The 24,230-nt window shown below is 38.3% G+C and overlaps 1 long non-coding RNA gene across 10 annotated transcripts in view; it reads right to left on the reverse strand.

Moving 5' to 3' along the window:
• The window catches only part of LOC105486157 (uncharacterized), a 171,993-nt gene that overhangs the window by 109,625 nt on the left and 38,138 nt on the right, over positions 1-24,230 (reverse strand). For all 10 annotated transcript variants that reach the window (XR_011621008.1, XR_011621010.1, XR_011621012.1 and 7 more), the window contains exon 3: positions 10,475-10,641. This is a non-coding gene — a long non-coding RNA (uncharacterized lncRNA). The remainder of the gene's footprint in view (positions 1-10,474; positions 10,642-24,230) is intronic.

Raw genomic sequence — 24,230 nt, forward strand, 5'->3', positions numbered from 1 at the left:
GGCTGAAGGCCTTACTTTTCTTTCACAGCCATTAAAACTCATGTTTGAATATGAAGTGTGGTAGGCAGAATAATGGTGCTCAACAATGTTCACATCCTAATCCCCAGAACCTGTGAATACATTAGGATACATGGAAAGAGGGAATTAAAATTGAAGATTGTGTTGAAGCTGCTAACTAGCTCACCTTGAAATGGGAAATTATCCTGGATTATCTGTGTGGGTCCAACCAATGTAATCACAAAGGTCCTTAAAAGTAGAAGAGAAAACAGAAGTGGGGAGAGTCCAAGAGAAATGTGATGATAGAACGAGGGTCAGAGCGTTGCTGGCTTTGAAGATGGAGGAAAGGGACTATAAGCCAAGAAAGGCATGTAGCCTCTAGAAGCTGGAGAAGGTAAGGAAACAGATTCCCCACCTGGAACCTCCAGAAGGAAACAGTCCATGGGATACTGTGATTTTAGCTCAGTGAGACTCATGTCAGACTTCTGATCTACAGAACTCTAAGATAATAAATTTGTGTTTTTTTAAGCCTGTATTTGCAGTAACATATTACAGCAGCAATAGAAAACTAATACATGAGGGCTAGTAATTGCTGAAAAGTGTCGCAGGAAGTCAGGGACCCCAAATGGAGGGACCGGCTGGAGCCATGGCAGAGGAACATCAATTGTGAAGATTTCATGGACATTTATCAGTTCCCAAAATTAATACTTTTATAATTTCTTACGCCTGTCTTTACTGCAGTCTCTGAACATAAACTGTGAAGACTTCATGAACATTTATCAGTTCCCAAAATTAATTCTCTTATAATTTCTTATGCCTGTCTTTAATTTCTTAATCCTGTTCTCTTCGTAAGCTGAGAATGTACGTCACCTCAGGACCACTATTATACAAATTGATTGTAAAACATGTGTTTGAACAATATGAAATTGGTGCATCTTGAAAACGAACAGAATAACAGTGATTTTAGGGAACAAGGGAAGACCACAAAAGGTATGACTGCCTGCGGGGTTGGGCAGAATAGAGTCATATTTTTCTTTTTGCAGAGAGCCTATAAATGGACATGTAAGTAGAAGAGATATAGCTGAATTCTTTTCCCAGCAAGGAATATTAATAATTAATACCCTGGGGAAGGAATGCATTCCTGGGGGGAGGTCTATAAATGGCTGCTTTGGGAGTGTCTGTCTTATGTGGTTGAGATAAGGACTGAAATACGCCCTGGTCTCCTGCAGTACCCTCAGGCTTATTAGGGTGGGGAAAAGATCCTACCCTGGTGAATTTGACGTCAGACTGGCTCTCTGTTCTCGAACTCTCTTTTCTGTTGTTTAAGATGTTTATCAAGACAATACATGCACAGCCAAACACAGACCCTCATCAGTAATTCTAATTTTGCCCTTTGCCTTGTGATCTTTGCTTTGCCCTTTGCCTTGTGATCTTTATTGCCCTTTAAAGCATGTGATCTTTGTGACTTACTCCCTGTTTGTACACCCCCTCCCCTTTTAAAGTCCTTAATAAAAACCTGCTGGTTTTGCAGCTCAGGGGACATCACGGACCTACCGATATGTGATGTCACCCCTGGAGGCCCAGCTGTAAAATTCCTCTCTTTGTACTCTTTCTCTTTATTTCTCAGACCAGTCAACACTTAGGGAAAATAGAAAGGACCTACACTGAAATATTGGAGGTTGGTTCCCCAATAGAAAAGTAGCTCCCTACTTTTCATTTTTTTCTGTCTCTGGGATTTTCATTTCTATCTCTGGGTGTTTGTTTCATTCAACTTAAAATTTTTATAACAAAAATTCTTTAAAAAAATATACCTAAGGATAATGACTTCCAGCTCCATTTATGTCCCTGCAAAGAACATGATCTCATTCTATCCTCATCAAACTAATGTAGGAACAGAAAACCAAACACTGCATCTTCTCACTTGTAAGTGGGAGCTGAATGAACACACGAACACAGGGAGAGGAACAACACACACTGGGGCCTGTCCAGGGGTAGGGTGAGGGAAGGGAGAGCATTAGGAAAAATAACTAATGGATGCTGCACTTAATACCCAGGTGACAGGTTGATAGGTGCAGCAAACCACCATGGCACATGTTTACATATGTAACAAATCTGCACATCCTTCACACATACCCCAAAAGTTAAAATAAAAATAAAAATAAAAAAATCTAGTCCATATTGCAATGTAATAATAATTCCTCTAAGTGAAATGGCTTTTTAAAAGTTTTTTTTTTAAATTTTGAGATAACTTTAGACTTATCTATAGAGAAAGAAAACTCCCAGTTTTCTCTAGTATAAAGCTACTACTTTTCCCTTATAGTGATATGTATTTTTGAAGGAGATACTTTCAGATTATATAAATATCCTCTATCTCCATAAATTTTCATCCACTAATTTTAGCATGCATCAGTGGATTTTGCCTGCAGTACTTTTCTCTGTGGTATTCTAGCAGTGACTTTCTATTGCTTGCATTTCTTCCACATGGATTATTTAGAACTCTTTTATAAGGAAGATTTGTGCCTTCTCTCCCACTTATTTACTTATTTAGTTATTTATTTATAGAAATGTGAGTCATGAATATTTATTTTATTCTCTAGGTTTTAATCCAAATCCATTATTATTTTTATTCATTGTTCAAATTTTAAGTGCACTGTTCTTTAAAGTGTGCTTTTGAAATTTAAGTTCTGCTTGTTCTCTGTAATCTTTTTTTGTCTGCCGGGCTCCCTTGGATGAGTTATTATTTTCCATTAAGGCTCAGTGGAATGCAAATCTGGTTGATGGAAAAACATAATCATTTTGTAGATAGTAGTTATTTTGTATCAATAATTCTGAGCTTTTACTTAATCTAAATAATGTTACTGTCTTTGTATTCATTTTTATGTTGCTATAGTTCCAGATTACTATTAATATTTAGAATGAAGAAATGTAGAGTTAGGCACTCTGTATAGAAAGGTAGTATGTTAAAAACTAAAATAGTTACATTTTAACATCAGATTCTAATCAAGCTGCTGAATTAGTAACTGACGCTCTCCCATCTCCAAAATCAGTACAGAGGAAACTATGAAGGAAAATACTATGAAGCATAGAAAACTGTGAGAAGCCCCTGGGGTGACCCACTGAAAGTTTAAATTAATTGTGTTGGATGAGAGGCAGGCAGACAGGGCTGGTCACAGCAAAAATCAGGGGAATTGTTAGAGTTCTGTTATTGCTTCTACCCTGCCTTTATCATGGGACCAGCAATGCCTTCCTTCTTACCTGCACTGGATCATGTCTTGCCTGGGTGGTAAAATTAGGAAACAAAACCCCTATGCTTGAGAGGAGCAAAAAATTACAACTGTAGATTAATCAGCTCGGTGCAGGTAATTCCTCCTCAAACCCCAAAACCAGCAATATACAATCTAATGAGCTTCCTCAGCAAAGGATGAAGCCAGGACCTGAAGAACTGTTTGTGGAGTGAGGAGTAATTGGCTGTTTTTTTTGTTGTTGTTGTTTTTTGTTTTCTTTCCCTGGTGGCTGAGCCTCTTCCCCTGAGAGCTCATTCCCGCCACCTTCTCCACAAATATGCACATTTTGAGTTTATTGTGTTTGACAGGGACTGAGGTTTGGCTTCCTTAGACACATTGCCTGAAATAGTAGCCCATTTAAAAATTTCCCAATTTAGAGAAAAATGAATTACCGGCCCAAATAACAGAAGTGTTTGATAACTTACAACTATTTCAAAAGAAATATGACATACCAGATCATAAATTCCATCAGAAACAGAAATATTAAAACAGATTGACCAAGAATTTAAAATTAAGCTAAAAAACAATGCTAGACGAGATTAGGGACACATCACCAATAAGAAAGAAGGACAAAGAAACATAAAAAAGGATCAAACACAAATATTAGGTATAAAATCACAATATCTGAAGTAAAAGACATTTTGAACAGTCTATACAACAAAATGGATATAGTTAAGAAACAAATTAATCAATTGAAAGACCAGATTTGGGGGATTTCCTTGAAGGAGGGAACAAAAGAAAGAAAAATATGTATTTTTTAAAATTTAGCAGCACTTATATCTGGGTAGTAGAAATCCCAGAAAGAGGGAGAAATAAAAATGGGGAGGGGGTCATATTTGAAGGCATAATGGAGAAAATTTCCTGGAATTAAAAAAAAAAGGATGAAGACCCTCAGATCGAAGAGATCATTTAGAGACAAAGATGATAAAGGAAAAGCCACACTTAGACAAATTACAGTACAATTTAGGACCTCAAAGACAAAGAAAAAATCCTAAAAGTTGATAGAGAAAAGGCAGATTGCATACAAAAGAAAGAAGAAGCAAATTTCTATCAGAATTCAAAAAAACAAAACAACTGGAAGCAAGAAGACAATGGTGTCTTTTCACATAATTACAGGAAAAGAAATCTGAACTTAGAACGATATGTCCAAACTGTCATCCAAAGATCAGAGCACAATAAAAAATATTCTCAGAAATACAAAGCATCAGAAGCTGAGACCTTTACTGAAAATAGTTTTTGATGAAGTACTAAAACAAGAGATTATTAAAATCCAGGAGAATGAGAAGACAAAATAATACCTAATCTATTTTACCTGATAAAGTTTGTTATCTATAAAATAAATATCTAAGACCAAGAAAAATAAGCAATGTATTTGTAATAGCAGAATTAAAAGACTAGAAAATATCAACGTGATGAGTATTAGGGTAGAAGGGGAAACAAAGAGATGTTCAATTGAACCATTGTTCTTTACTTATTACAGTGTCAGTATAAATATCAGCATTTCTTTTTAAATGTAAGAAAGAATTCAAAAGAAACAGAAAATGAGAGTCCATAGAAAAATGTCCATCTATATCCGATTATTCTTACTTACAGGGACAGAGTAAGGATTCTGTCCCTCTCATTCTTTAAAGTTAGTCCTGTAACTTGCTAGGACAATGTAATGAGCACAAAAGCCACATGTATCACTTCTAGATAAAATCTTTTTATTTTCATTGAGACACTGTCATTTCCTTTTCACTGCTTCAGAAATTGATAAGGCCCATGTTGCAGCTTGGTCAGCCTGGGAATGAGTGGCTATGATGAGCAAAGCCCCACTGTCAAACCTTGGCAGCAAATAAACCCAATGTGCAAATGAGGCCTTGGGAGTTGGTTGTTACTGCATTATATAACTGAGCCCCTACTAACAGAGATGTCTGGGTCTGTTTTGAGGTACCCATTTATTTCTATTCTTAAGGGCTGATCTCAGAAAAAAAAAAATGGGATGTGTTACGAGGTCCTCTCCCTGTATGAATCGGGTACCTGAATCAGGTAATCAATTACCTGATTCAGAGACTGCCTGGTGGAATGTTGGACTATATCTAGCAATTATTCAGATACCTTTTCTAGATGTGAGTTATTCCTGAGCCAAAGGGCACCAATGGATATCTGCCCTTAATAACTAAAGCACAAAGAAGTTGAAACAACTAGAAATACAACACTATGTGTTTTGTTTATGAGATGCAACAGGTCTTTGAACAAGTTCCTCTTTGAACAAGTGCCCTCTGGCGGGGATGCTAAGAGCTAAAGGAGGTAGTGAACTATCCTTTCCAAAGTGAGAAGGTGCCAAAGGCAAGACAGGATGTATTCTTAGGGTCTGCTCACCAGGTAAGTGCTGAAAGAAATCACCAGGAAATTTTGCTGCTTGTGAGATTACTTGCTGCTAAAAGCAATTGCTTGAAAGTATTACCGGAGATGTCTAGCTAGTGTCTGCATCTCGGACTTTAATGTTCATGTGAATCGCCTGGGAATCCTGTTGAAATTCAGACTAATTCAGTCCATTTGGGACGAGGGTGGAACAAAACTGAATGGTTCTAACAAGCTTCCAAGTAATGCCAAAGCTGCTGTTTCTCCGATTGCACTTTGAGTAGCAAGGAGCTAACATAATTGTTCTCAACCATGGCTGCATATTAGGATCATCTGGAGAACTTTGGAAATGCTGATGTCTGCATACCATTCTTACATGTTTTGATTTAATTGGCCTAGGAGTGGCCCAGGGCCAGGGTCTTCAGGCAATACTAATATGTTGCCAAGGGTCAGAATGACTGAGCTAAAACCTGAGAGCACAGCATCAAGCACACAGCTGGACATCAGTCCCCATTGTTATCCATAGGAGAAGGTAATGATTCCTAGTACTTTAAAAACAAAAATAATCATTATAATTAGAGATTAACATTTCCTGAACACTTATTCTATGTCAACAACTCTACAAATTACATTAATTTTCTAATATAATTGTTACAAATGTTATCGGGTAGGTACCATTACTAACCCTATATGTATAGCTGAGGAAATTGGGCTTCAGAGAGGCTATGTAAATTGCCCAAGTTCAAATAGTAACTAAATTAATAATGTGGAGGTAATGCCAGGCCATCTAACGCTAGGGCCCTTACACCTAGTCACTACACTGCTCAGTGTTTTGTAGTGAAGAAAATAGATAATAATTTTCTCTAGGAAATACCACGGAAACCAGCCCATAAGCTCTGGGTGGGAACTCAAATAAAGACTCTACAGCGAAGCTCTAAATACCAATCAGGTCATTGTGGGAAAGTGAGAAATCTCACACATTGAGCATTTTATTGAACTACATGTCTATCCTTGTATGGAATATGTGTATTTAGCCTCCCTCCAGATATTTCTACCCCTGCTATTCATCTCTTTCCAGGTGATGTTTCCAGAGTATCTATTCCTAGTCATTTGGGGAAGACAGTTTGGTTCTGATATACACTTGAGTGAGAGCAGGCTGCAGGGTGCATCTCTGAGGTCACCTTGCCCCTGCCAGTCTCAGGCATCTGGTCATCCTATAGCTTCTCTTAGGCTAGAGCTTCTCAATGAGCTGTGCTGCTGCTGTGGGTGGCAGATGGGCCCTGGTGGGGACAGTGTGGGACAAGAAGGGTGTACCACCCTTCCCTTAAGCAGCACAATACCCACTGACTATCCATTGACTTCCAAAGCACCACTGCCCAATACAAGGCTGGCGCGGGAAACAGATTTTACCAGGTTACTATTGAAGAATAACTAGAAGAAATTACAACAGCAGGGTGAATAACCTAACATTTGATGTTAAATAGGATTGTTTCTCAGAAGCCAAGGGAAAGGAAAAGGTAAGCGCTTCCAGGATGTCTTCTCATAGGCATATCCATTTTCAGTCTTAGGGTCCCCCTCCTTTGCCTCTCTTCAAAAAGATAATCTCCTCTTCAGTTTCACAAAATAAATCCTCTCTAATCACAGGAAAACCTTATTTCCCACCCTAGAATTCTTTTCCTAGGGTGCACTCCCTCTTCTCTTACTGCTAACCAGGACAATGGGACTCAATATCTACGGCTGCCCCCTTCTCAGAGGCTGGGTTCCTCTTTTGGAAACACGTGGGGGCAGGTGGGGCTTCACCTTTGGTGGTCAGATCCAGCCTCTGTCCTCTGCTGGTGGGACTCCAACATGTGTTGTTGCCTGCTTCCATGGCCTTGCAGATTCACTCCTGGTCTCCTGTGGCAGGTAACGTCCTTGCACTGATATCCCCCTCTCCTTTCTCCTCTCTCAGGCACTGAGACACACCCCAACATCTCAAGGACAAACAATGCCTTGGAGAGACAGTGTAAACAACAGCGAGACAAAGGAAAACACCTTCCTGGTGGGCTCTTCTACCTGCTAATTACTTACAGGGAGTCATATATAAACATTTCCAAACATGTCATATATAAACATTTCACTGCCCAAATAATGAGATCCTTGTCCACAAAATGATGCCTGGTGGTTTCAGTTCTTTTTTTCCCCCACCCTTTCCAGCTTCTCAGCATAATAAGCAATGCCTATAACAGAACTTAACCAAGAATCTCCTTTTCTGAGACACTGCTGCCCTTCATTAGAAGACAAAGCAATCCTGTAACATATGATAAGATTGCTTTTCCTGCTAGTACCTTGGTTTTGAGGATGCAGCTCAGAGAAGGAAGGCACATTCAAACTGTCTCTGTACTAGCCTTTTTGGAATAGGGTATACTTCAATTTTACTGTAGCCCTGAGAAGCTGCCCGATTAAAAAAAAAAAAAAATCAAAGTCTTTAGTATCAGAGAGACAAGGGTTGAAACTTCCATTCTTTATTTACTAGCTCTGGGACCTTGGACAACATACTTAATCTTTCGATTTTCTTACCTAAAATGAGTTAATAATTTTGCCTTATTAGATATGAGGACTAAATAAAATATGCATTCAATTTACCTGGTATATAGTTGACAAACATAAATAATAGTGTCCTTCCTTATCCCTTCTAATTTCTGGGATATTTCTAAATATTTATTTTGGGGGTATGCATATGTGGAATTCTGTTTTCTTATAGCAGCATTCTGATACAAAATCAAATCAGACTAAATAATTTGCTGGAATTATCCTATTTAACCCTTACAAGAACCCTATGGAATTGGTGCTAATATAATCCCTATTTCACAGATAAGGGAATTGAGGTTAAGGTGACATGACCCAAGTTATTTAGATGGGATGAGATTTTACCCTTAGAACCTGGTTAAAAGAAAGTGAGGCACAAAGCAAGTAACAGCAAAATGGAAAATTACAGGCTGCGTATGGTGGCTCATGCCTGTCATCCCAGCACTTTGGGAGGCCGAGGCAGGAGGACTCCTTGAGCTCAGGAGTTCCAGAACATCCTGGGCACACTCTATTATTCAAAAAAAAAAAAAAAAAAAGGAATGTGGAAGAAAAACAACAATCCTTTTAATCCTGGGCTTCTTAGGACTTGAAACTATATAATTATGATAAAGCTCCCTTAATTAGGCCAAAGCAATAGTTCTGTGTGTGCTCTTTGAATTTTCACAGCTGGGATTTAGCCTTTTCCTGTCTGAGAAAAAAACAGGAAAGTGACCTTATAAGAAAACTTAAATTTAACTGAAGTCAGCAGGACACAGGTGGGCTTTGAGATAGTCTATGAACTATTTTGCATGGATATGCTAAATATTTTCTCTTAGTGAGATATATTTAACTTCTTATTAATATCTAAAGTTTTAATATTGGCTTTTTATTTCTAGAAAAACAGAATCTAACTCATTTTAAGTTCTCTTCAGAAAATCTGCTTCATGGCAATTACCCAAGTCCAAGGCAGCTCTTTCCCAGACTCCTGGCAGAGCACTCACTTGATAATAGTGTTCCCACAGAGGATTCCAGTCATCTGGAAAAGCAGTGTCAGAAAAACCTCCTCAAATCATGTCAAGATGAAATAATATTAGAAGTGTTGCCTCTGCTGGGTTATCCAAGACAGGCATTTCAGAGGTGATTCCTCACAAATGCTATTAAAGATCAGGGACATGCTTCCTGAACATACATCTTTTCTCCACCATCCTATTTCTTTATGTGCTTACTAGAGATGACATCTCTTTTATTAAAAAAAGAAGGCTTAGCTGCTTAGCTCACATTTTGCTTTAACAATAGCCCTTGTTTGTTTTCAGTGGGACTCCTTTAAATTTCTCTCTCTCTCTCTCCAACATTAATCTAGAAAAGGATATTTCTCAGCAGAACATACATTAAGGGTCATCCCCATGTGGAGCCATCAGCAGCTCCACAGAGTTTAGCTGATCTATGAGGCTTTAATGCAAAAACAATTACTTTCATTTGTTCCTAACATTAAGCTTTGGAAAAATTCATTAATTAAACTGTGTAGAAGAGAGACAGACCTCATTGATTCTTCTTTTTTTTAATCTGTGAAATGAGGAGATTAGATGAGGTATTTGTATAATTTCTATGGATATTAGAAATTTCTGATAACCCATTATTAGGGAAAGTATAAGTTTCCTCTTGCCGCTCTCACAATTTGCCACACACTTAGTGCCTTGAAACAACGCAAGTTTATTATCTACACTCCTGAAAGTCAGAAGCCCAAAGTGAGTCTTATGAAACTAAAATCAAGGTGTCGGCAAAACTGCATTCATTATTTCTGGAGGCTCTGGGGGAAAATCCACGTTCTCACCCTTTCCAGTTAGTAGAGGCCATCTGTACTCTGTGGCTTGTGGCCCCTTCCTCCATTTTCAAGGCCAGCAGTGCAGCATCTTCAAATCTGTATTTCTGATCTCTGCTTTCTGTTTTCACACCTCCTTCTCTGACTGTGCCACTCCTGCTTTCTTCCATCTTAAAAGGACCCTTGTGATTACACTGGGCATACTCAAATAATATAGATTAACCCTCCCATATCAAGATTCTTAACATTATCACATCTGCAAAGTCGCTTTTGCTATGTAAGGTAACATATTTACAGGCTTCAGAAATTGAGAGGCAGATGTTTTCAGATGCAGATATTTTGGTAGGTTGTTATCCTGCCTACCACGGAAAGGTACTGATTAAATGCCTACAACATTAACTTTCACTTACACAGTCACATAAATATAAGTGTGCGCAAAATATTACATTTAGTGAGTGGTTTGGTGTGGGCAGGGGATACTCACAGCACGGCCATTTCAGATGACACACGGTTCCAGTAAGGATAGGTTCCAAGGAGACCACTTTGTGGAATGGGTTTTCTTAAAGGGTCAGCAAAAGTTACACATGAGAGTTGCCCCTTCCCATGGCTGAGAAAAACATCACATGGCATGTGGTCGATCACCAAGTGTGTCTAGAAAACAAAGTGAGTAAATTCATGGATGGCACACCACTGTGTTTTACTACAGTTCAGAAGTTCCCTCAAGCTTGAAGGTTTTTTCCCTGCTGTTTCACTTGCCAGCAGAGTTGTTCTGTATTTTTTCAGTGAGTATGTCAACTCACTGAATGCTTTCCACTCACTAGAGTGTCTGCGCCTTTAAACATTAAGATATGGAAGAATTTTAGGGATCTTCTAATCCACCTGTTGTGTGTGACAGATGAATAAACAGACACACAAAGCGTAATTAACTTGCCCAAAGTCACTCTGGTAGAACCTGAGCTACAACCAGACACTGGAATGATTCCTATTCCAGTGCCCTTGCTGCTATGCCATGTTACCTCTGGCTTTGTTTGCAAATGCTATTGGGACAAGCAAATGAAATAGCAGGTGGTTAAATATGGATATTAGAGCTTTACTTTCATAGCAAGTAGGTGGGAATTAATGCTAATTTCTGAAATGCAAGATCTAGGAATGATGAAGTCACATTTTGAAATGAAAGGAACACTATATTTTCACACTTAAATTGATATTCCACAAGTCTGATTAATAAGAATCAGTATGAAAGGAAAATCATTTTACCCACCATAGTTGGTAAAATTGGCATTGTTCTCTGTTGCCTCTTTTATCCATATTATTTAATTTTTTTCTTTGGATAAAGATTTATCTACTTTGAGTTGGAATAAAATCCAAACTTTCCTTACTTAGAAAGAAAACCATCAGCAGCCTATTGTTTGCCACGGGAAAATTACAAAGTCTTCAATATTCCTCTCAGAGAAAAATGTCAATTTCCTGGGATCCGAGATTATTTTAAGTGCTTTATCTTTACATAACCAAAATGTCCCCAGGCTTCTTCAAACGTTAACATTCCAGACCTAAATTTCCTTGGTTTCTTAGCCTCCATCTGCTGCCTAGGACTCCATCCGAGGCCTCCTCTGTCTCCTTGGGTCTTTCTTTAGGGTGGGTCTCAGTTGTGCTGGCTGTTAAATTTCAGCTAGCTCCTCTGCCACAGCCTCCTCGCTGAGGCCTGAGACCTATTCTTCCCAAAGCAGAAGTGGGGAGATGCCCTCAAACTCCCTTACTCAATTACATCTTGTATTTGGTTATGTAGTCCCCAAAGCAGCACTTGGTTACCCTAAATGTGATAAAAGCTCCCCTGGAAGTGTGTTAGCTTCTTCTAACCCTCTAGCAGGTTCTCTCTTGTCCTGTCAGGTTGAGGAACAGAAATAATTACCCTCTGTCTTGCCAACATGCATATAATCAATGAATATGGATCGATATGCTAGGGAAGAGTGGGGAGCGGGAAAAGGCGACTCAGTCTGTCAGGCTCAGCTCTCTATACTGAGATAAGTGACTGCCTGCTAATTTATGATCATGATGAGTGATTTTTAAGTGGCAGGAATGAAATGTCTCCCAACAGCTTCCCATTCTATTAACTTCATTATTAACTTATTATTTAGTTAATAATAAGTTAGAAGTAGAAAAACACTGTTAAGAAAAGTGGGGTTGGGCGCCGTGGCTCACGTCTGTAATCCCAGCACTTTGGGAGGCTGAGGCAGGCAGATCACTTGAGTTCAGGAGTTTGAGACCAGTCTAGGAAACATGGCAAAACCCTGTATCTACAAAGAATATAAAAAATTCAGCTAGGCTGGTGGTGCATGGCGATAGTCCCAGCTATTTGGGAGGTTGAGCTGGGAGGATGGCTTGAGCCCAGGAGGCAGAGGTTGCAGTGAGCCAAGATTGTGCCACCACATCCCAGCCTGGGTGAGAGTGAGACCCTGTCTCAAAAAAAGAAAAAAAAGTGAGAAACATTAAAGATATCTAATACTCTTTTTTAAAAAACAAAAAAGATAATTACTTGATTTAAAACACTTTTAAAATAATGAAAATCTAAGCCAAAAATTACCCATTAAATCCTGAATTCAAGACAATGTTTTCATTCTCCCAGGTTGCCATCCAGTTCCCTTTTTAATGCCTCTGTAACAAGTTATTAAACATGTAGGGGGTGTAAAAGGAAGACCCTCTGTAGGGTCAAGACATGTTTTGTTAAAATTCTAATTCACGGGTGTTTTTCTCCAAATAGGATTATGAATTTCTTTGGAAACTTTTTCTTTCTCTCAAATTCTACCTCCCAAACATAAGAATCATCTAGACTCCTTTCTTTTAATTTTAAAAAATTTTTAAATTATTTTATTTTATTTTATTATACTTTAAGTTCTAGGGTACATGTGCACAACGTGCAGTTTGAGATTTTCTCTCTTTTCTTTACTACCCATGTGTAAATAGTTTTCCTCCCAGCCAGGCTCGTGAAGGAGTAGTTTGTAGCCAGGCCGCAGCAGGCTTGCCTATTCTCAGACACAATGCAGCTTCTCGGAGCCCCTGGCTCCCCTTGGCCATTCAAAGGCTCGCCTTGGTGTAATTTTAAGACTGTAAAAGGTGATGTTTCTCCCTGCAGTTTCCTTCACCCTGTCTTCCCATATTACATGCTGTTTTGAGATTCAGATCATTTCTTCAGCTGCTTCTCTCAGATTTTTTTCTCTGTGTTCCTCTTATCAAAGCTTTTATCTCTTGCTTCACCAAAGCCTTCATCTCTATGCTGATGTATCTCAGAGGGAGAAGCAAGTGGCTACTTTGGTAATTGATTTATTCATCTTATATTTTGGAGGTTTTTTTGAGATGTAATTTGAGTGTCTCAAACACATTACTTTCTTTCCTTTTTTTTCCTAAGGACAGAGGAGTTTGGAGTTGGGTGGACAAAGAACAAGAAAGGAAAGATATTCATTTGTCATTATAACTAATATTAAAATAGTTATGAGCATCTACTATATGGCAAGCACTGGTCACAACAATGCATGAGGAAAATACAACTCTTATTCTCCCAGAAGAGACGACCCAAGGTAGGGGACAAGCTGTGGGTGGCAAGGTGGATGTGTGAATACAGTTTAGTCACTGGGAAGGAAGGGATATGTATGTTGCTTTGAAAATACATATAGCTCTGGTCTGGGAGCTATATGTCAGGAACTGTCTGCTCAGTGAGAGTGACTTCCAAGTGGAGACCTGATAGTTGAGTAGGAGTTAGCCTGGCAAAGCCAAGAGGCTTGTTCCAGGAGTAAGAAATAGATCTGAGGTAGGAGACAGCATGAGGAACTCAGGCTCCTGCAAGGAGTACAGTATGGCTGGAGCCCAGACTGTGAGGGAGCAGTGGCAAACAAGGAAGGGTCTCTCAAACAATGTTTGGTAGGTGGGACTTTTTCCTGAGGGAAACTGTCTCTGGTAGGGAGACAGGAAATGTTATAAGCTGGGAAGTGACAAGGTCACTGTGTTATTGTGTGGAGAAAAGATATTGGGTGTGGGAAGCAAAGAAGTAGGAAGCTGTCCTAAATTATCTAGAAATAACAGTGGTGTGACCTGAAAAGGTGGCTGTGGTGTTGGGAAACAGTGAATATATTGGAGAGGTATTTCAGCAGTAAGACTGACAGGACGGGGTGACTGACTCTGTGTGTAGATAAGTGAGAGAGAGGGATTTTCTTGAATGACATGTAGGTTTCTGGCTTCAAATAATAGGTAGACATTAGTGGCTCTCGTTGAGTCAGGGAACACTTGAGAAGACTGGGTTTTGCTTTCAGTTTGAAGAATGTTGAGGTTTATGTGGAGGCAGGGGATGAGAATGAAAGCAGAGATAAGCATACATGGATCTGGAGCTCAGGGTTGAAAATACAGATTTGGGAATTGTCAATAATAGTTGGTACAGATCTATAATTCATTATCTACAACTCCAAATCTCAAAAGCCCTAAAATCCAAGTGATTTTGATTTTAAGTTTTATGCAAATGCATTTGAAGCAAAGCTTGATATGAACTAAGTTAAGGTATTTTTAGTCTTTATCCCAATAATATGATTATTTATACCTTTTGTTGTAGGAAGGTTAATGCAATCAGTTATGGGGTGCTGCCCAGATGCTAATGTTAATGTTAGTAATGTTAATGTTAGTAATATACAGTAAATGCAATGTTTTAGATTTCTAAAATCCAAAAAGATAATCTAAATGTGAAACCATTTGTCCTCAAGGGTTTGTGGACTTATATTTGAAATCTGGTGAGCGGATAAGACCCTGAAGGACAGTCTGTGAAATAATGAGAGTTCTATGATGGATATGATAAATTGTCACTCAGCAGCTATCTCAAATATCTATCCTGTTTTACAGAAACTAGAAAGTTAGAAACGACGTTTTTCTCATCAGAAGCTGCTGTTTCAGATGAATTTCCCAAAGCAGATGAATTTCTGCCAGACTTGGAAGATGAAAGTGATATAAAGGTTGTGTTCCTGCAGTTGCTGCTGGTGAGCCCAGCCATGAAGGATGAGGAAGTCTAGATTTGGTAGTAGCATCCTGAACAGACTGCTTCCTGATCCTGGGAGCTTCCTGATTACCTAGTGGAGGAGGTTATAAATGTCAGCTACAACTTTGTGAACAGTTGCAGAAATAAGGTCTGTGGTAGCTACTTATATACTTTATGATGTATTATGTTAATATATATGAAAGTATTTAAAGGAAGTATATATTTTATATATGCTTTCCCCTTCTTCCCTTTCTTTTTCCTTTTCTCTTTGATACACAGTATGTTATTGATTGCCAAATTTATCATTTTGGCCACAGGCACAGGATGTCCCAATAGTATGGTGACTGAACTAGAAAAGAATTGAGTGTCACCCAGGGGTGACTGGATGGATGCAGTTACTGATGGAACTTTGGGTCTTCTCTTCACAGGGGAAGATGAGATTGTTTTCATAGGTGTGAAACATAGTTTTATCACATTAGGTAGGAGCACATTGCTGTTGCTAGTCGTGTTAAGTGTCAGTAGAAGGATGTGCTGAGTGTTAAGTAGCTGATGGAGTATAGTTCCAGCTCATGTTAGTCTGGCGTGCTATTCCTTCTTCAGAGGCTGGAACATAAAATGACCTTTCCCATACTCTTGCAACTAGGATTCTGGATATGATTTGGGTTTTACCAATCAGATGCTTTTATGTGAGATTTGGAAAGTAGAAGTAAAGTGGGGAGATTCTAATGTTTCATATGTCATTTCTGTTTTAAGCCCAATCTGGAGGTAGTATCTTCACCACTGGGGCAGCTTCCTGATCTTTTGCAATTTTTATTGTTAGCGTCCTGACTGTGGCAATGAGGGCTTAGTTCTGGAGTCAATAGATGGCACCTTCACAGTTTGACAAATGGCTTCATGAGTGTAAGGGACAGTGTCTCCTTTTATGTTTTTGAAGATATTCCTAAAACCTCAACCTTAAGTTTGCTTCTTGAGCTTTCACAGTAGCTCTGTAGGTAATTTAATACTCTGTAGTAAATCCCTCCCTGCTTAAGCTGGCTGGAGAAAATTCTGTTTGCTTCAGTGAATTCTGACTGAAAAAAAAAATTTGCCTAAGGCAAACCCTCAGGAAAAGCTACTTATGATACATGATAAGAACAGAGAACTTGACCAAAATTAATTAGAGTAAGCAGAGATACAGAGAGAAAAAAAATAGTGTAATGTCATGGGAGGCTATGGATAATAAATTAGAAATAACTTCAAACTAGACCACATCATTGAAGATAAGAAAAACTATCACCATTATCAGAATGAGCAAACAGGGCACAAAATAATTTTTTTGATGTTGTAAATACTTCTGGTGATTATATGGCAAGATGAGGCTACAGATCAACATGTGTATATCTATATATACACATGTTATATATATCTGCTTTAATAGAGACGCACACACAGCAAGTCACAAACAGTGAGACATGGATATCATAGAACACATTGTGAGTAAAGAATTCACACTGCTTCTACCCTTTACCCAGTAAGAGAAGGTTCTAGCCATCTCCTCCTGAAACTCTGTCTTCCTTGGCCATGGCATTCTGGTACTGTTAGTACTTGGGCACCAGGTCATTCCTGTTGCTCTCAGCCTCAGTGCACTCATCCATCTCATCCATGCCCTCGCCCATGTACCACTGCAGGGAGGCCTTGCACCTGAACATGACAGTGAGCTGCTCCAAGATGTGTTCAAACAGCTCCTGGATGGCTGTGTTGTTGCTGATGAAGGTGGTGGACATTTGTAGTCTTGGAAGTGGCTACATTTCACATTGTAGGGGGATCCAATGAGCCAAGTAGCTCCTGTACTTATTTTGGATGTTAAGCATTTGCTTGTCCACCTCCCTCATGGACATGCAGTCCCTGAAAATGGCAGCTGCTGCTAGGTAGCAGCCATGGCAGGGGTCACAGGTCGCCATCATGTTCTTGGCTTCTTGGTCTGCTGATGACTATCTAGGGTCAGGGCAATCTGTGGCTTGGGAATTGATTTTGCTTAATGTTTTTATCCACACACAAAATTAAAATGTCTTTTGTATTGGGCAAGTAGGCAAAGCTGCTTGTATTTTAGATAACTAAAAGATAATCCCTAAAACACACCTCACTTTCAACATGTTAGAAACACCTCATAGTTACATAGGAGTAGCTAATCTTGAACATTTCCTTTATACGTTTCAATTATTTCCCCTCTCTTAGAGACACACATCTATTTTTCTTCTCCAATTTTTAATATGAATCTTCAGTGATTTCATTTACCTGCTGGTTTTGTACCATAGAAGTGGCCATTTCATCTTTAGTACCTTCTTCCAGACAGGTTTATAGCTACCACAGCATCCACTTGTATACTCCCAAAATGTCTATGTGTAACTCACAATTTCAAATGTATACTATTATAGTTACCACTTGTTAAGATAAAAGTTATAGCTAGGATTATGACAGTCACTGTGGAATTTACAGATACTAAGAAGCGTATCTTCTACTGTTCCATATTTTAAGCATTTAGAATACTACCTACCAAGAAGGTACTTGTTACAGATCTGACATCCAGAAACTTCCTGTCGGAGATTCAGCTAGCTTCATGGTCTATCAATGTTTGCTAGTTTATTCTTTACTTTCCCAGGATTTAGCATCATCTTCCAACCTACAAATATGATTATATTGTTTCTCCCCCTTCTTGATTATTTATACAAATGCTTGATGAAAATGACCCTAGATGGAACTGGCAGATTCTGTTGTTGTTTACGTGACTACATTTAGAAAAGTGCTCATTTGTTCCTTTTATTGCCTGATTAGAATTAGACAACAAGAGTTCATGAATAAAATATCCCAATGCTGATTTTTAAAGAAGGCCTTGATTAGGAAAACTATCAAATTTTTAAAAATGTAAGTATATTACATAGTGTGGACTTCACTTGGTCACATGATAATTCTTCAAATTTCTGGTATACTAAAATAGGCATCTAGGGAAAATTCCATTGTCAGTCACTTATTACTTTAGATAAATGAACTAAGATAACATGAAACTCATAGAAACAACTCAAGAACAGAGTGACAGCATAAAAGGTGCTGCTTTGTGGTGGGTACCAACAAATAGAATGCCAATGCTATTGACAAATCTTCAGAAAGAAGAATGAATCCAAAATTATGCAATTTTACCAAAACAGTAAAAAAGGATTACTCAGAGGCATAGAGTATAAAAAAGATATTATTACACAAAAATCTTAATGGTAAAATATAATCACTATGCCATTTTGAAACAACTATCTGTTTTGATTTTGAAACTTTTATAAAAACGAGCCTATAAATATAACACCTTAATGCTCCTGCCTTTCTTGCATATCCTGTTCTGGTTGGCTGGTAGGTTCTGTTGGTATATACTTTGTATTCAGGGGAAGACAAGACAACTTGCAAGGGTTGGAGGAATTTCTTTTTCTGTCATGGATAATTAATTAGGCTATAGGTTTGCATCAGTAGCCCTCTGTTGCTTCCCTCCTGTCTCTCTCATGCATGTGCACACACACACTGACACACATACATTTACACCAACCCTTCTCCACATACACACTCTGCCTGTCATTTGATTCTACAACCCATCTTGCCAATCCTCTTTGAAACTCAATGCAAGCCCTATAATTTGATCTTTCTCTTTTCTTTTAGGAACTGTAATGTCATTTCATTTCTAGAACTTTCCTTCTAATCTGCTCCACTGACTTTTGGAATTTCCTGAGCTCAAGACACTAAGACCATGATTTCTTTACTGTTAGTGTTCTACCAGTCAGATGCAGGGTTTTATCCCTATGAGCTAATCATTCTGAAATGTGACACCAATCTGTCCTTGTTAAGACATTGTAGGAATTGCTTGGGGAACCTAGGTTCTTTGCATAGGCTGAAATTTTCAGTTAGGGGCACTGTAGTACCTGCTCTTATGAAAACCTACCAGTTCTCACTTGCCAATGCTAAGAAGAGAGCAAGTCCAAAGTAGTGGGAAAAGAGCTTGTATTTTTCAATGGATGCTTGTATTTTTCAGTGGATGCTCCTGAGGTGCTACTCTTGGCCACTCAGGTTGAACTGAATTCCTTTCTCCACCTGTTTGCCTTTAAACAGTGTGATGATGACAATGACTCCTTGCCTGAAAATAGAAACTTTCCTCCTGTCTATGTCCTCCTGGCTGTGAGGCTGTCTAGGACTTTGCAAAATACGTTTGGTTGTGTTTTCTCATGTTATTCTGGGAGCACAGTGAAAGGAGCAGGGCAGAGCTTTCAGTCCTCATTTTAAACATAAGAAAACCTCAGTTTTGAAGACATGAATGACCCCTGCAGTGGGTCACATAGCTAGAGAAGTCCTTAAAGTTGCATGAAATCCTGCTGTTTTCTGATTCCTGGCCTGGCCCTCTTTCTTCTTCACCAGTGTTTCCCAAACTTCAATCATCCTAGGCTACCATCTTATTTTACCTTGCCTGGCTACCACTTGTTAATATTTTTAGGTATTTTTAGCATATTCACTTTCTTACCCAAATTAAAAATAATTAAGAACTTTCTATCATTATCATAAGTGGAAAACTAGCACTTCTTTCCCAGTGGAAATAAACTGACGATAAGTACATCAAAACAAAGCAATATTATGAAATTCTAGCTAAATAAGTTGCTTTCATGTTGCCAAGCCAAAGACTCTGAAGCCTAGACCTACTTTATTATTATTATTATGAAAAAAAGTTATCAAATGATAGAGATATGTTAAATATATGCTAGCATGAACTGGAGACTCTCCATGAGAATGTTAAATGGATTGAGAGACAGTTGAAAAGAATAAAAGAACTGAATCACCATATGAATCAATATTTTTAGGCTATGCATGTGTATAGACCCCAAGGTCATCTTACCTATTTCAAGAGGTAGTTGTTCTCCAACAACTCTTTGGGAAACATCATTGAATTCTGATTACTCATATATCCCTTCCATTTTTTTTTCCTTCCGGTGAACTTAAATGCAGACTTCCATGTGTAGACTTTGAACCTGTCTTCCCTCTTTTCCCCCAGACTGAGTCACCAGTGTGGACTCTGAAGCCGATATCACCTCCTGGGTCCATACCTACCCTACCTGAGTCTCTTCACATTTCTATGCAACTGCAGAGATGGCTCTAATAACAAAAATTTTGACACAATAGTTTCTAAATAGGCATTAAACAAGTAGTCTTTGTGTCTACTTTTAAATTATTTAGCACATTTTTCAACTGCTGGAGGAAATCAAGCAAGACAACAATGTGGTTAGGTATAAATAGGATTCTTTTCAGAAGAATTGCCCCTCTATTTAAAAACTGATGTTTTAGAAAATTGATTTTGTAGCAATTACCAGGTATCTTGTAAGGAAAAATGTAAGACTTTGGAATAAACTAAAAAGATTACTTGGATATCCTTTTAGTGGAATACTACAGCCTCTGGGAAATTATCTGATTCTGTAAGGGACGCTGCACTTTTCTTTGCCTTTGAGCTATTTTATAATCTTGTAATTTATAGATATCTCATAGCAATGCACATAATTCATGTCTATAAACATTCAAGCAAATTTTGTCTGGTGGAGAAAGCCACTTTGGGTCCATTTGTAAATTTATTTCAACATTCCCTTACTATATATATATATACAAATGATTCTTTGATTTCTCCTTTGAACAAGGCTACAACAATGGCCTGATTTCCTCATTAACTAATGAATTAAAATCTTTGATATGTGTTTATTTTATATCTGTAAGAAAATCATGATTGTATTACTCTCTTTTAAAGTTTCTCTTTTAGCTCTCCAGTAGAGATATTTAAGATAGAAGTTTAATTTTTTAAAAGACTTTTTACTGGTGTGGGTATTTTTCCATTTTATACTGCAATAATTTGAAAATACAAATGCTAGTATCTACTTAATACCACTGTAATTATTACTGTGATTAAACACACCCACACACACATACACACACAAACTCTAATCTGCTGAGGAACAAAAAGATAAAAATTTCCACAATTATAATAGTTTATCTGATTATCTTTTTTGAGGAACATAGTGGGTGAAGTAATTCCCTATATATATATCTGGCTTTGATATTTTATATCAACCTACCCAGAGTCAACTATGTTCCAATGGTATCACATGTGATGATATTTAGTAGTGAGGACCACTTAAGGCCAATTGTGAGATGGTGAAGTTTAACCTTCACACATCTTGTCTTTATGCAGCATCTGCTGTTACCTCCTCTGTTCTATCTCTAAGCAGACTCCTTTTCCTTTTTTCTTTTGGAGCGACTTCTTTCAGGCCATTATCTATCTACCTAGGAAATGTGGAAATCAGGAAGAGTTTGGAGTTTTAAATATTTGGACTTGGTTCAAATTTCTGCTATGTCACTGATGATATGACCTGGGTAAGTTAATACACATTCTGACTTCTAATTTCCTCAACTTTGAGAAAGAGATAGCACCATCAGAAGACTGTGGGTTTTTTAAAATTTTATTTTAAGTTCTGGGATACATGTGCAGAACATGCGGGTTTGTTACATAGGTATACATGTGCCATGGTGGTTTGCTGCACCTATCAACCTGACATCTAGGTTTTAAGCCCTGCATGCATTAGGTATTTGTCCTAATGCTCTCCCTTCCTTTGACCCCTACCCCATGAAGAACCCCAGTATGTGATGTTCCCTTCCCTGTGTCCATGTATTTTCATTGTTCAACTCTCACTTATGAGTGAGAACATGTGGTGTTTGGTTTTCTGTTCATGTGTTAGTTTGCTGAGAATGATGGTTTCCAGTTTCATCCGTGTCCCTGCAAAGGACATGAACTCATCCCTTTTTATGTCTGTAAAGTATTCTGTGGTATATATGTGCCACATTTTCTTTATCCAGTCTATCATTGATGGGCATTTGGATTGGTTCCAAGTCTTTGCTATTATAAATAGTGTTGCAATAAGCACACGTGTACATGTGTCTTTATAGTAGAATGATTTATACATCTTTGGGTATATACCCAGTAATGGGATTGCTGGGTCAAATGACATTTCTGGTTCTAGATCCTTGAAGAATCGCTACACTGTTTTCTACAATGGTTGAACTAATTTAGACTCCCACCAACAGTGTAAAAGCATTCCTATTTCTCCACATCCTTGCCAGCATCTGTTGTTTCCTGACTTTTTAATAATCACCATTCTAAGTAGTATGAGATGGTATTGCATTATGGTTTTGATTTGCATTTCTCTAATGACCAGTGATGATGAACTTTTTTTCATATATTTGTTGGCTGCATAAATGTCTTCCTTTGAGAAGTGTCTGTTCATATCATTTGCCCACTTTTTGATGGGGGGTTGTTTGTTTCTTGTAAATTTGTTTAAGTTCTTTGTAGATTCTGGATATTAGACCTTTGGAAGATGGGTAGATTGCAAAATTTTTCTCTCGTTCTGTAGGTTGCCTGTTCACTCTGATGATAGTTTCTTTTGCTGTGCAGAAGCTCTTTAGTTTAATTACATCCCATTTGTCAATTTCGGCTTTTGTTGCCATTGCTTTTGGTGTTTTAGACATGAAGTCTTTGCCCATGCCTATGTCCTGAATGGTATTGCCCAGGTTTTCTTCTAGGATTTTGATGGGCCTAGGCCTTACGTTTAAGTCTTTGATACATCTTGAGTTGATTTTTTTATATGGTGTAAGGAAGGAGTCCAGTTTCAGTTTTCTGCATATGGCTAGCCAGTTTTCTCAACACCATTTATTAAATAGGGAATCCTTTCCCCATTGCTTGTTTGTGTCAGGTTTGTCAAAGATCAGATGGTTGTAGATGTGTGGTGTTACTTCTGAGGCCTCTGTTCTGTTGCATTTGTCTATATACCTGTTTTGGTACCAGTACCGTGGTGTTTTGGTTACTGTAGCCTTGTAGTATAGTTTGAAGTTCGGCAGCCTGATGCCTCTAGTTTTGTTCTTCTTGCCCAGAAATGTCTTGGCTATATGGGCTCTTTTTTGGTTCCATATGAACTTTAAAGTAGTTTTTTCTAATTCTGTGAAGGAAGTCATTGGTAGCTTGATGGGGATAGCATTGAATCTATAAATTACTTTGGGCAGTATGGCCATTTTCACAATATTGATTCTTCCTATCCATGAGCATGGAACATTTTTCCATTTGTTTGTGTCCTCTCTTACTTCTTTGAGCAGTGGTTTGTGTTGTCCTTGAAGAGGTCCTTCACATCCCTTGTAAGTTGTATTCCTAGGTATTTTATTCTCTTAGTAGCAATTGTGAATGGGAGTTCACTCATGATTTGGCTCTCTGTTTGTCTATTATTGGTATAAAGGAATGCTTGTGAGTTTTGCACATTGATTTTGGATCCTGAGGCTTTGCTGAAGTTGCTTATCAGCTTCAGGAGTTTTTGGGCTGAGATGATGGGGTTTTCGAAATACACAATCATGTCATCTGCAAACAGAGACAAATTGACTTCCTCTCTTCCTATCTGAATATGCTTTATTTCTTTCTCTCTTGCCTGATTGCCTGGGCTAGAACTTCCAATACTACGTCAAATAGCAGTGGTGAGAGAGGGCATCCTTGTCTTGTGCCAGTTTTCAAACGGAATGCTTCTGGTTTTTGCCCATTCAGTGTGATATTGACTGTGGGTTTGTCATAAAGAGCCCTTACTATTTTGAGATACATTCCATTGATACCTAGTTTATTGAGAGTTTTTAGCACGAAGGGGTGTTGAATTTTATCGAAGGCTTTTTCTGCATCTGTTGAGATAATTATGTGGTTTTCTCTTTGGTTGTGTTTATGTAATGGATTACATTTATTGATTTGCATATGTTTAACCAGCCTTGCATCGCAGGGATGAAGCTGACTTGATCATGATGGATAAGCTTTTTGAAGTGCTGTTAGACTCGGTTTGCCAATATTTTATTGAGGATTTTCACATTGATATTCACCAGGGATATTGGCCTGAAATTTTCTTTTTTGTTGTGTCTCTGCCAGGTTTTGGTATCAGGATGATGCTGGCCTCATAAAATGAGTTAGGGAGGATTCCCTCTTTTTCTATTGTTTGGAATAGTTTCAGAAGGAATGGTAGCAGCTCTTCTTTGTACATCTGGTAGATTTCGGCTGTGAATCTGTCTTGTCCTGGGCTTTTCTTGGTTGGTAGGCTATTAATTACTGCCTCAGTTTCACAACTTATTATTGGTTTATTCAGGCATTTCTTCCTGGTTTAGACTTGGG

The sequence above is a fragment of the Macaca nemestrina genome, chromosome 3, assembly GCF_043159975.1.
Source record: "Macaca nemestrina isolate mMacNem1 chromosome 3, mMacNem.hap1, whole genome shotgun sequence".
Classification (NCBI taxonomy): Eukaryota; Metazoa; Chordata; class Mammalia; order Primates; family Cercopithecidae; genus Macaca; species Macaca nemestrina.